Source organism: Macrotis lagotis, chromosome 2, assembly GCF_037893015.1.
Source record: "Macrotis lagotis isolate mMagLag1 chromosome 2, bilby.v1.9.chrom.fasta, whole genome shotgun sequence".
Lineage (NCBI taxonomy): Eukaryota > Metazoa > Chordata > Mammalia > Peramelemorphia > Peramelidae > Macrotis > Macrotis lagotis.
Window position 1 is genome coordinate 32883363 of NC_133659.1, and position 13490 is coordinate 32896852.

General features: G+C 44.2%; 1 protein-coding gene across 2 annotated transcripts in view; it reads left to right on the forward strand.

Moving 5' to 3' along the window:
- Nucleotides 1-13490, forward strand: part of EIF2B3 (eukaryotic translation initiation factor 2B subunit gamma) — an 86848-nt gene that overhangs the window by 13614 nt on the left and 59744 nt on the right. The gene's annotated exons all lie outside the window — the stretch shown is intronic.

Here is a 13490-nt window from a genome sequence, read left to right on the forward strand (position 1 = left end):
GCAAGCTCTAAAAAAAAAAAAACAACTTCTAATTATAGTTTGGATTTCTTTTATCTATTCTATTTCTGAAGTTTATTTTCCCTGGTAGTAGTCAGGGGTTCTTCCATTTCTATCTCTGTATCTCTTCCCTTTACTGCTTGACCAGAACATGGACTTATACTTTGGGATGGATTGACTGATGGATTGCTTGTTCTAGGTCTGAAAGCAGCTAGTCTTTGGCCCCTGAGCCTTAGCAGGCAGTCCCTCTGGGGCTTGTCTTGGCCAGTGTGAATGAAGGTCCTGCCTCTGACTCAGTAAGGACCTTCTTGCTTCAGCCTCCATCCACTTTAACTCCAGCTGAACACCAGGCCCTTTGGACCCCAGAGCACCAGGTGGTAACTAGATTTACTGCCACCCATTAGTGGTCCTTGGCACCTGTTCCTGGTGTGCCAGTGCCAGATTGTTGGTCTTAAATTCTAGTTCTTCAAGTGTAGGGTCTGTTTCTGTTTCGCTGACTTTTTCTAGCTCATCCTTTAGTGCTGCATAAAGACAGATACCTCATAAATACTTGGAATTAGGACTTTTTTCTACTTCCCAGGAAGTGCTGGCATTGAGGATTGAATGGCCACAGGGAGGGACCCTGACTCCTGCTGTGGCTGAGTATTTCCTGGGCTGTCAGATTTACTTCTCTCTGCATCAAAGGCTCCTTGTAACCTCTGGGTCTGATAGGAGGCCTAGACTATACTAGGAGGCATTGACTAGATTAATAGGCCTATTATTTGGGGGAATTTTCATTGTTCTTCATTTTGGGAGAATCCCTGTTAGGCTTCCTGGTGCCAGAGGCCATAACTTAGAGGCCAGCCAGAGGCCATAACTGAGCTCCCTTATGTTTCAGATTGTGATGTGAGGAGAAGTAGGTGCCTTTTGTCCTGTGATTCCACTGACTCTTCAGTTTCTTGGGAGTTTAAAGTTCTTTGCTCTTTTCTCCTTTTTTGGTGGTGCTTGAAATTGTTAATGTATTTAAAGAACTGGGGAAGAGAACAATGCTTTAAAATGTTAGGAGTATTTCCCTAAACACCTTCACAGACTCAACAGTAAATAGGAGAAAGCCTAGTTTCTTTTATTTTTCTCTGGTGTGGGTTATTCCTCCTTTGTTGAAGGGGCTGGGGATGGTAAGGGTCTCTAAGGAATGCAGGTGAGATGGAGATGGACATTGAGCTATCCTTGGGAATTGATGAGCTACTTTCTCCTGACCAAAAGTTGGTATTTGTAAAAATGATCTTGCATTTCAGGACTTGCTCCTGAACCTGGCTAGGAACACATATTGTGGGGCAGGGAGGTGCTGCCTGTTGTCCTGTTGTGGAAGGGGTTTTAGCCTCAGCTTGACTAACTTGCTGTGGGACTTTTCCCTTCATCTAATCCTCATATGTAAAATGGACAAGATTGATGAGATGAATTCTGAGATGCTCTCTCCATGAAGCCTCTCCTGAACCCCTGGATGCCTTCTGATAAGACCCTTCTCCATGGTGATCGTCGTGATCCCACTTAGCTTTACTTCCATCCTGATTGTAGAATCTTTGGGGTGGGGTTGGGGCAGGTTCCCCCTCTCTTATTTCACATCAGCTATCTTCTTCCCCAGCACTCTGCATTGACTGGGGAGCCTTGGGGCCACCAGAGGGCAGCATGAGAAGGATTATGGGGGGTAGTAGGGATGACAAACACAGGCTTTCTCTCCTTCCTTGCTAGTTTTGCATTCAGTGGCAGTGACCCCCCTAGGAAGATCTAGCATGTCCTTAGACTCTGGCTGTAAGGTGGCAGGACGGACCAGAGTGGCTATAATCCCAGACTCTCAGTTCAGCTTAGACCAGGTAAGTCTGGTTCAGACCAGTGTTTCCCCTATCTATTCCTCTGCTGGCAGGGAGGAAGAAGAGAAAGGGACTCATAGTGTTGGGGAAAGAGCTCTGGATTTAAAAGTGAGTAGAGGTGGGTTCATATCCTGGCTCTGCTGCTTACTCAAGGCATGACCTTGGGGGGGGGTCACTTCACCTCACTGGGGCTTAATGTCCGTGTGTATAGAACAGAAGGCCCTCCCTTCCCTTCCAGTTCTAAGTCCCATGATGCTGAGAAGAGAAAGGCCTCTGCTCCCATGTTTCCTCTCTCTTTATTCTGGCTGCATTATTTAAAGAGTCTTCTCTCTGAAAAGATTCCAGAATATCAGGGACAGTGGATAACCTCTCACCTTTGCTGTTTTTCTTCCGGGCTAGCAAGGTTGCTCTCAGTTTTCTGTCAGGTTGGTTCCTAATCATTGGTCAGAGAAGGGAGAAGACCTTCTTGGGAAGGTGGGGAGAGATGAGAGCCAGGTGTTGAAGAGCTTTTAATGCCAACAGAGGAAATTCTATTAGATCCCAGAGGCAATAGATCTCAAGGGGGGACAACCCTGGAAGTTGTCTTCAGAGCTCATCTTGGTGGGTTCACCATTTCTCCAATTGGAAAAGACTTGAAGTTCTTTTTCTCCAGGTCCTCATAACTCTCTCCCTCTGTCTCCCTTGGTGGCATAACCTCAGTTCCCCACCCCATGATTCTCTGGGCCCCACTTTGGCCCTCTTCTCTAATCACTTCCCTTTCTCTTTACTTTGTTCATCCTCCGAATTGTATCACATCTGTGAGAAATAATTGATTGGTTACTTTCAAGCTGGTCTCCAGCCTGAGAACCTTAAAACTCATGGATCTTATTTATTTTTTTAAATGATATTTTATTTTTCTGCTTACATGTTATGAAAGTTTTCCCAATATGCATCTACATGCATATTTAGAAGTTACACAATTTTCTTCCACCCTCCCTTCCCATCCCCCTCCCCTCAGTGGCAAACAGTCTAGTGACTATTGTACATGTACATTTGTGTTTAACATGTTTACATACTAGTCATTTTCTGTATGAGGAAATAGGAATAAAGGAAAAGAAAGAAAATCGTGGAATAAGAAGGAAAAACATCAGAGAACTTTTTAAAAAGTGAACATAGTGTTCATTCAGATTCTGCAGTTTGCTTTTTTGTTTTGTTTCTTCATCTGGATGTGTATAGCGTTGTCCATACCAGGTCTCCCAGGGTTGTCGTAGCTCTCTGAACTGCTGAGAGGAGCTACATCAACTCACAATGTTGTTGTTAATGTGCACGATGTTCTCTTGGTTCTGCTCCCTTCATGCTTCTCTAGAATCTCTAGAACAATAAACTCATGCTTTTTATGAAGAAGTGCCTCAAATCCCACGCAGTTTATTAAGAGTCCTCTATATGAGGCTGATCACCCTTCCTAGCATTTCTCACTGATCTAGTGGGGAAGTCAGGATATTCTGCCTTTCCCACTATCACTCAGGAATTACTTCTCCTTTGACAGTCAACCACTCAGAATTCTAGTTGTTGTATACAAAGACCTCCAGAATACTCTCCTTTCTTCTTAGTTAAGTATCTGGTTCACAGCCTTTTTTCCCCCCTCCCCAACTTTTTTTTTAAGGTTTTTTTTTTTTGCAAGGCAATGGGGTTAAGTGGCTTGCCCAAGGCCATACAGCTAGGTAATTAAGTGTCTGAGGTTGGATTTGAATTCAGGTCCTCCTGACTCCAGGTCCGTTGCTCTATCCACTGCGCCACCTAGCCACCCCCCTCCCCAGCTTTTGCCTTCTTATATGAATAGGGCATCAGCATATTGATACTACCTCAAAAAGTCTGATCTCCCAATTTGTCAGCTTACTCATTTCTCATGACCATGACCCTTCTATTCTACCATAACTACTCACAGATATGCTCAAGGTCTGGATCTTGCCATCTTCCACAAGTGTTCACTTCCATGTTCATGAACTCTGAAATTCCTTTATCTGATCCAACATATTGGTATTTCTTTTCTCCCTCTGCCTCACAACCCCTTCCTGTGACTATTAATTCTTCTATCTAAGGCAATCATTTTTACACTGTTACTTTCTCTTCCCTTTCCTATTTTGATCCCTTGGTAAACCCCATGGTCAACTCTGCACTCACCTCTTGAGTCTCTTTCCCCCTTATCCTATCATGCCCAGCCACATTTCAGTCTTTTGTTATTTTCACCATCCTCTGCCTTTCCTTCTTTTCATGTGCTGCTGAACAAAGCTGGAGAAAACTGCTAAACTATGTTGAATGGGACCACTGTAAATTTGTTGTTACATAATCTCACCTGGACCCTCATTGCAGCAAGGCCATCCTTTTCCACCTTCCTAATTAATCTTTCTTGCACGCACCACAGCAATTCTTTCCATCTCCCATGGCTCCCTTTTTCTTTAGCCTGTCAGCTGAGAATCTTGTCTCCCATTTTACAGGAAAAATGAGGCCATTTGACATGAGTTCCTTCTTCTCTATTTCTCATTGTCTCACATCTCTCAGACTTCTTCTGTCACTTTCTCCTCCTTCCCCTTGTCTCCTATGAAGTCACAGTATGCCATAGGCCAAAGTAAATATGTCCAAGAGATCCCATTCCCTTCCATCTTCTCCAGCAAATGTCCCCCTCCATCATTCCCACTTTCTCACTTAGCTTCAATCTCTCCCTGTCTCCCAGCTGCTTCCCTATTGCCTCCAAAATAACTTTTGTATCCCCTATCCTCAGAAAGCCCTCATTCATTTGTCCATCCCCTATAGTTATTGTCCTAAATCTCTCCTCCTTTTTGTGGCTAAAATCCTGGAGAAGTTCATCTACACGAGGTGCTTCTGATTCCTTTCTTCTCACTCTCTTCTCTACAGGTCTGGCTTCCAATTTTGTCATTCCATAGAAACTACTTTTTTTAAAATTGCACAGTCTCTTGTGAATTATAATAGCCTTTTCTCAATTCTCAGCCTTCTTGAGCTCCCTGAAGCTTTGGACACTGTTGATCATTTGCTTCTCCTTGATATTCTCTTCTCTCTAAGATTTTTGTGACACTACTCTCTTCTTGCTCTCCTATTCCTGTCAGATTCCTTTTCTTTTCTTTGCTGGATTTTCATCTGGGCCAAATCTTGTAATTGGGCATCCCCAAAGCTCTGGGTCCTTTTCTCTTCTCCCTCTGTACTGTTTTACTTGATGATCTACCTTCTCAGCTCCCATGGATTCAACTTTATGAAGATGATGCTCAGATCTTATCATCCCTATCTTCACTGCTGATCTCTAACCTTGCATTTTCAACACTCCTTTTAGACTTTTCAAACTGGGTGATACTAGACATCTTAAACTCAGTCTGTCAAACATTGAACTCATTTCCCCTCTTGAAACCTCCCTTTTTCCTAACTTTGTTTTTTGCATTCCATTTCTTTATTTTATTGTATTTTATTTTTTTAGGTTTTTGCAAGGCAAATGGGGTTAAGTGGCTTGCCCAAGGCCACACAGCTAAGTAATTATTAAGTGTCTGAGACTGGATTTGAACCCAGGTACTCCTGACTCCAGGGCCGGTGCTTTATCCACTGTGCCACCTAGCCACCCCATTTCTTTATTTTTTAATTCGACAAATATAAATGACCATGTTTGTCATTTTAATGTAGTTACAATTATTAGGTTATCTGATGTATTACAATATTTAGGTTCTTACTCTATGCCCTATAAGGTACATTAAAAGAAAAATATATCAACTGTAAATGTGAGGGAAAAAAAAGAGCACGGTACTCAACCTAGTTTCCACATTTCAGCAACACTAAACTTATTCATTTAATAAAATTTTAAGAAGTATCATAATGAAATGAACTTAAAATAAGGCTCTCATGATGTGGCAGTGATGATGTAAACAACAGAAACACAGGGGCTGCCAAGTGACCAACTATGGAGCGGCAAGCCTGCTTCTTCCCATAGGAGCGCACCAGATAGTGACTGTTCTGATCTTAAAAGCACGTCTAGGGGCAGCTGGTTCTATTCATCTGCTGATCCTTGGCTTCTTTCAATGTACTGTTTGTCTAGCAAACTTCAGGTTCCTTCTCGATCATGCTAATGCTTAGGTTAAACCGACTGATTAATAACCTCCTGAATAAGACATCATGCCCCAATGTAGCCTGGAGGGCAATCTCCTGCCTTCATCTACAGTACTTCTGGTCCGCTCCATCTTCTTGGGTATGTCTTTTGGCTTTGACCTGGTAATTTCAAATTTTGTTATTTTACTGCTGAAGTTCATATTTAATGAAAAAATAAACTCTGCGTCTGAGTCTTCCTTTTCTGAATCACGGCTAATCATTTTCACATCAAGTAAGGATTTGATAGTTTTTTACCAATTCCTTTTCATTCATTTATGTGATGTCATGAAGCACTTTGAAACTGACAGTTTCATTATTGTTAAAAGCAAATAGTATGGACTTTTGGGATGTTGTCACTACGGTCACCTGGGATTTGGACAAATCAATCATTTTAACTTCATCTTCAACAAAGATAAAGTAATCATGTAAGCTTCCTTCCACAGAAATGCTGACTATAAAATAATTCAAACATCTGTCCACCTTTTCCCAGTTCCTGTGGGGTAGCAAATGTAGAGGAAGGAGACTTGAGCAGAGGCCATCCACCAGTTGTAGGGCATATACTCGAAAACTAATTCCCAAAATGATGACAGTGTCCTGATTTTTAAAAAAAAAATTTTGAATTTGTTATTGAGAGCAGCTCTGACTTCTTTATACTATGAAGACTAACACCATTCTTCCTGTTACTCAGTCTCTCAAACTGGTTTTATCCTTGACTTCCTTCTCTTTCTTCCCTCCCCACCCCCACCCCCATTTCCAATCTCACCAATAATTGTCTGTTTTGCTTTTGTAAAATCTCTTGCATGTGCCCCCTTCTCTCCTTTGACCTTTCTGCCATCCTGATTTAGGCCCTTGGTGCAGGTGGCTCGGTTTGCTGTGTATCTTCCCTATCACAGTCTATTCTCCATTCAGCCATCAGAGTGATCTTTCTAAAACACAAGATTGAGCATCACACACATACATACCCTTCATCCCTTCCTCTCATCTTCTGTTTGCTTTTTAAAATTCTTCATACCTTGCTTCTCTTTCCCTTTCCCATAGTCTTCCACCTTACCTCCTTCCCCATATTTTGTGATCCAGTAACCCTGGACCTTTTGCCTGTTGTTGCACAAGCCATCCAATCTTTTGACTCTGGAATTTTCCCAAGGCCTGGCTAGGTGGGAATGCCCTCTCCCCTATTTTCTGCCTCCTGGCTTCCCCGGCCTTCTTCAGGTCCCAGCCCAAATCCCATTTTCTACAGGAAGCCTCCTTCAGCCCTCCCGACCCCATTTATCCTAAATGGGCCTTATTTGTACATAGTTGTTTGCACGTTGTTTCCCTTTGCTTTTCTTTGCCTCTCCAGGATTTAGCATAGGCCTGGAACATATTAGCTAGATCATAATGCTAATTGGCTACTTAAGGAAAGGTCAGAGTTGGGATTTGAACTCGGGTCATCCTGATGCCACTTCTACCTTTCAACCGCCTACATCAGGCTACCTAGGGTCTGGCTTTTTGAATCTGAATGTTCAGTGCATGAAGGAAAATGATATGAAGAGCCCTTGAAGGCTGGTGGAGCCTGACTGTGGAGGGCCTTCAAGGCCAGCTCTCCAAAGCCTTTGTTAGTGCCGAGTGCATTAACGAGCCATGGCTGAGCCGGAGAAAAGATCCCCAGGGCCAGATGGTTTCACAAGTGAATTCTGCCACACATTAAAGAATAATTAATCCCAATGCTATATAAACTCTTTAGGAAAATGGGGCAGAGAAGGGACAATATTCCTTTTACAACTCAAATATGGGGCTGATGTCTAAACCAAGAAGAGCAAAACAGGCTGCATTAAAAGCAAAGTTCCTACTTTCCAGACTGTTCTCCTGTGGCCATCCTTCTCTCTCTCTCTCTCTCTCTTTCTCATACTCTCTCACACACACACACACACACACATGCTCATACACAACACTCATACATGCTTACACAACACACATACCACATGACATGCGCACACATATATACCCACACTCAGACACATACACACAAGTACCACCATGCACATGTTCACACAAGGCATGTACTCCCCCCCAACACACACACACACACACACACACACACACACACACACACATTTCCTGGCCCACTTTTTCTCCTTTGTGCACATTCCATCTCCCACCTCCCACTTCCCTGTGTTTGCACAGGCGTTTCTGGCCCCCTCCCCTCCTCCTCCTCCCTTGGAGCACCTCCTTCTTTTCAGGACCCCCCACAAGTGTCAGTCTTCACAGGCCTTTCCTGACTTCCCCGGGCTTGGGGCTTTTCCCCACTCCCCCAGCCCAGATTCCTTTGTAGACGGTTTGCTCCGTGGAGGATGTGAGCCGCCTTCTACAAGTGCCAGGCCTAGTTTGGTGTTCTCCCTTGCACGCCCACTGATGAGTAGAGAACCTGGCCTGTTGAAAGGGGTTTAAGAAATGCTGGTTGAATGGAATCACACCACCCAACGCTTTGGTGTCTGGGCCGGGGTTCAGGAGTGATCATGGATCACCCAAGAGCTCAGAGGAGGCAGCGGCCTCTCTCAGACTCTGCGGCACCAGGGCTTCTGGGGACCGTGCTAACACAGTCTAATCAATCACACAATTTGGTGCCCTCCCCAGGTACCAGATTTCCGTAAAATCTGTTAGAAATTACAGACGACCTGCTGATTTAAATCTGTGCTGGCTGTTGTTTTGTTTCAACCCGGCGGATAGAACCACAAAACAAAATTAAGATGTAACTTGATGCCTTTTAGGAATGTTTCAAGTTTCATCAAAATTGGTCATCTCTTCAGAAAGTGATTGTGGGAAAAGCAGAGAGAATGTGAATGGAATGTGATGCTAGTGACAGACCTTGTTTCTTCCTGTGGTCCCAATTCAAGTTTTAATACATGCAGAATTCAGGGAAAATCAAATATGGAAGGGGTTTCCCTAAGGGAGGTTATAGATGGGGATTTAGAACTAGAAGGGATTCCCCTCTCCCTCTTTTCTCCAGTTCTGGAGACTGCATTTTACTTACATTTGATACATTTGGGGGGGGGTGTCCTTTATTTTTACATCATCTGCAATTCCCAATATGCCCTCACCACTCCTTATTTGAAAAAATGAAAGAGAATGAAAAAACAGTTCAACAAAACTAACCAGTGCATCCAGAAAGCTAGGCATCTGCTGTATTTCCTACTCATTGCAAAAAAAAAGGTGCCTACCTGCCTTCTGTGAATTTGGCCATTGTTATTTCCCATAATGCTGTGTTTTGGTGCTTGTCACCTCCACTGGTGATATTGTTTTTCAAGTTCTACTTATTTCGCTGGCATTAAATTGTTGTTCTTGTGCTTCTCTGCCTTCATTCTAGGCATCGTTTCTTCTCAGGCAGTAATCCTGCCTTACATTCAGGTTTCACACTTGGTTTAGCCATTCCCCAAGGAATTGGCATTGACTCTGTTTCCAATTCTTTGCCTGCAACAAAAAGGGCAATTATGAATATTCTGGTATTTCTGTCTTGGGCAGTGGGATCTCTAACCAGAGGGGGGCAACTAGGTGGCACAGTGGATAGAGCACTAGCCCTGGAGTCAGGGGGACCTGAGTTCAAATTTGATCTCAGACACTTAATAATTATATAGCTATGTGACCTTGGGCAAGTCACTCAATTCCATTGCCTTAAATAAATTTTAAAAAAAATTTTTTAGGTGTTTTTTTTAGGTTTTTTTTTTTGCAAGGCAGTGGGGTTAAGTGGCTTGCCCAAGGCCACACAAGGCTCTATCCACTGAGCCACCTAGCTGCCCCCAAAAAATTTTTTTTAATTTAGTTTTAGTCATGATCTGTCATTTCCAGGCATGCCTGACTTCCCCCACAGCATCCAACACCCTTGCAGTTCATACTGTGCATATTTTTCTGAATTTCTCTTGGCTGTTTCTCACATTATGTTATTATAATAACAATAGCTAGTACATTTATTGAATTTTAAGATTTGAAAAGTACTTTAACAAATCTTAACTGGTCTTCACAACAACCCTCAGTGGTAGGTGTTATTATTATCATCCCCCTTTTACTCATGAAGAAATCAAGGCAAATCAGTAAAATGACTTAGCCAGGGTCACAGAGCTTGTAAGTGTCTAAGGTCAGATTTGAACTCAAGTCTTTGTGACTCGAGTTAGAATACTATTCACTGTACCAGCTCCTAGTCTCAATTGTTGTTTCTTACTGTGCAGTAGTATTCCACAGTTTATTTAGCTCTTTCCCAATTAATGGGTACTCACTTTGTTTCCAGTGTATTGATCCTACACACAAAAAAAAATGCTGCTGTGAATATTGTGGAATACATGGGACCTTTCTTTCTGTTGCAGTTTCCTTAGGTGTGTGCCTAGCAATTAGTCCTTTTATTTTGTAGACCAGGCAACTGAGATGCAAATAGTTGAAATGTCCTGCCCAAAGCCATCTTGATAGGCATTCAGAGAAAACTTCTCTTGGGGAGAGCTTTAAGACTCAGAAGTTGGAGATTTGGGATTCCACTTCTTCATCTTACCAAGGACGAAGCCGAGCTTCTGAGTGAGGCCAAAAAGCTTCGAAGATCTTGCAGGTGACGGGTCACAGAGTGCAGAAGCAGAACCTCACCAGACTCTGGGGGTTTTCTGTTGCTGAGTCTGTCTCTCCTCTTTGATTTAATGATCAGTTTATAACTTATTTGGAGCCTCAGATTTTAGTCCTGTTTCTGGAAACTGCATTAAATTTGGAATTTTCAAAAAATCAATTGTTTATCAAGAAGCCAGGAGGCTGCAAATGCAAAGTTAAAAAATAAACTTCATAAGTACAATATGGGAGAGGCATGATTAGACAGCAGTTTGTGTGAAGAAGATCTGAGTATTTGAGTGAACCCCAAGCTCCACAACTCAACACTACAGTGGGATCTGAGGCTAAATTAAGATGGGAAGGATTAAGAGAATGAGGTTCCCTTTGGGTTCTGGCTGGACTAGAGACTTGCAGTAATCTCTTTCAGTTTGAAGCTCTTGAGACATAAGAAAATGTAGAAAAAATTTAATAAATACTTATTAAGTGCCCACTGGGGGCCAGACACTATGCTAGGTAGGCCCTTGGGAACACAAAGACAGACTTGGAATAGCTTTCATACATAAGGAGCCTGCATTGTGTCAGGAGAGATAACATCCTAGATGTGTCACATAATTGTCAGGGGATGGGGGAAGGAGCTGAGGCTTGCTAAGGATTCCCAGAGACAAGTTGAGGAGGGAAGGAGGGCAGGTGGGTATTTTAGACCTGGGGAGCAGCTTAGACACAGAGGCAGGAGATAGAACATCCCCTGTAGGGAAGAGCTTGAAGCCCATTTGGCTGACTGTCTGTGGGAGGAGGTACTGGGGACTAGGCTGGCAAGGTAGGCTGGAGCCAGGGCTCAGAGAGCTAGACAGGATTCTCTCTTTGGCCTTGGGCAAAGCACACTTAGTCCTTCCCTAGGCTTCAGTCTTACAATTAGGAAAATGGGGATAATCACCCTAACGTCTGAGTTATTAGAGGCCCACTTATTTGAGTGTTTTGAAGTTCAGAGAAGAGTTGTATTCTATAAAGCTGCAGACATGCTGCAGCCTGGTCTAGGGATGTGGGGGGTGTGGGGACTCCTCATTACACAAGGGAGGGGCAGGACATGGACAGGGTGGCAAGAGTGTGGGGGGCCCACTGTACCTTCCCACCTCCCCCCCACTGAGGAGTTGTAGTAAGGAGACCTGCATGCAGAGATCAGAAGGGAGCTGCCATGGCCACAGGGGTCACTTCCTGCTACCCGGGAGTCGCCCCACCTTTGGGAGCCTCAAGAAGCGTTCTGGTGAGGAGAACATTGTTTTCATCAGGCCGAGAGTATCCTCTTATGTGTTGAGAGCCGCCGTCTGGCTGTGGATGGAAATTCCCTCTTTGTCACAACTTTCCAAGTCTTCTGCCTGAGTGGGTTTTTGATTTTTATTTCAAAATGTGTAATTTAATAAGTATTAATGAGAACCACCAGTCAAACAAATGACACATAAAACCAACTATCTACTAACCATTGTTTGTTAAATGTGATTGAGTCCCAGCCTGAACATTTTATTTTCTTCTATGTCTCCATCCCTGCTCTCTTTCTTTCTGTGGGGTGGGTGGGAAGAGGTCGGGAATGAATCCTTGGATGTTTGCCTTTCCCCTGCCCATAAAGGTTGTTTGGAAGGGACCAGCCCAACAAGAAACTGGCTACTTTCTATTACCCAGAAGATGTTTTCTGTTTTTATTGATAAATGTTTTTTTTAAAACATTTGGTATTTCATTCAGTTAAACTACAACCAAAAATGAAGCTACATATAGATAACTGGCAGGGTAGATCATCCTCTCTGGCTAGAGTAGAATTAGAAGAGATGTCCCAGATGTGTCCTCAGTGGAGAGGAACTCCACATTTGTTCCCATTGGGGTTGGCTCCCTTAAGAATAAAGTTTTTTTGGGGGGGAAAGGACTCCTGCTTTGGCCTTTTCTGTTCTTCATTTGACTTTTGACCAGATCAACATTTGCTAGTCTTGTAGAGAGGCCTGAAGGGGGAGGGGCTGTGAGCCTGGTGGGTAGGCTTGTCTTGTCTCTGCCTCCCCTCCTTTTCAGGGTTCTTTGCCACCCAGGTGGTTTCTCCTGCCTATGCCCACCCTGTTCTGTCCTCAGACAGACGGGCACCCTGCCTTCCAGGCGGCCTGTTGTCCTTGGGCAGCCGCTTTGTTGGTGAGCCTTGCGGGGCTCCTCTCTTGTCTTTCTCTTTTATCCCCAAACAAAAAGCTGCCCTGGGATTTGCACAATGTGCTCTGTTGGTGTCTCAGACTATTCTGAGGGCCTGCAAGTGTTTCCCTTCCCAGCACATGCCAAGTGAGGCTCAGTGGCTTTGTGGGATTTTTAGTCTTTATCCTGTAGATTGTGGGGTTTTTCCCCCAGCTCACACAGTCACTTTACATCCCCAGGACTGCCTGCCTTTAAGTGGCCTCTGGACCCACTTGCTTGGGAAGATGCCTGCCAGAGATATGTAACCTCGCCAGGGACATTTGTAGGAGGCAAAGCTTGTCTGAAGGCCCTGGGTCCTCTAAGTGTCTCCTTGACTGTCAGACTTGGAGAAGACTTGGACCTCCAGAGAGAGAGAGAAGGGAGGAAGGGGTTCTCCCAATGGGCTGGCTAAGCTTCTGCTCACCTCAGGACTGGAGGGGGGAGACAGGCTAGTGGTAAGAGCCCTGTATGGAAGGCCTGGGGGGGGGGGGGTCGGGTCTACACCTGCCTCTGCCAAGGCTGACTATTTACATAGTGGGAGAGTGAAGGAAAACAGAGGGCAGGCAGACGAGAGGAGTTCCCTGACCTGTGGCCTCCAGCCTCTCGAATTCATTCGACTAGAAATTTGCCTACGATACAAAAAAAGAATGGGCATGTGGCCCGGGCCAGAGCTGTAGGGTGCAGGAAGGCATTTGGGGGGTGCCTCTAACATCTGTTGGTCTGATACTCTGTGCGTGGCAGCTGCCGCTGCTGGGGCTGCCTTGGGGT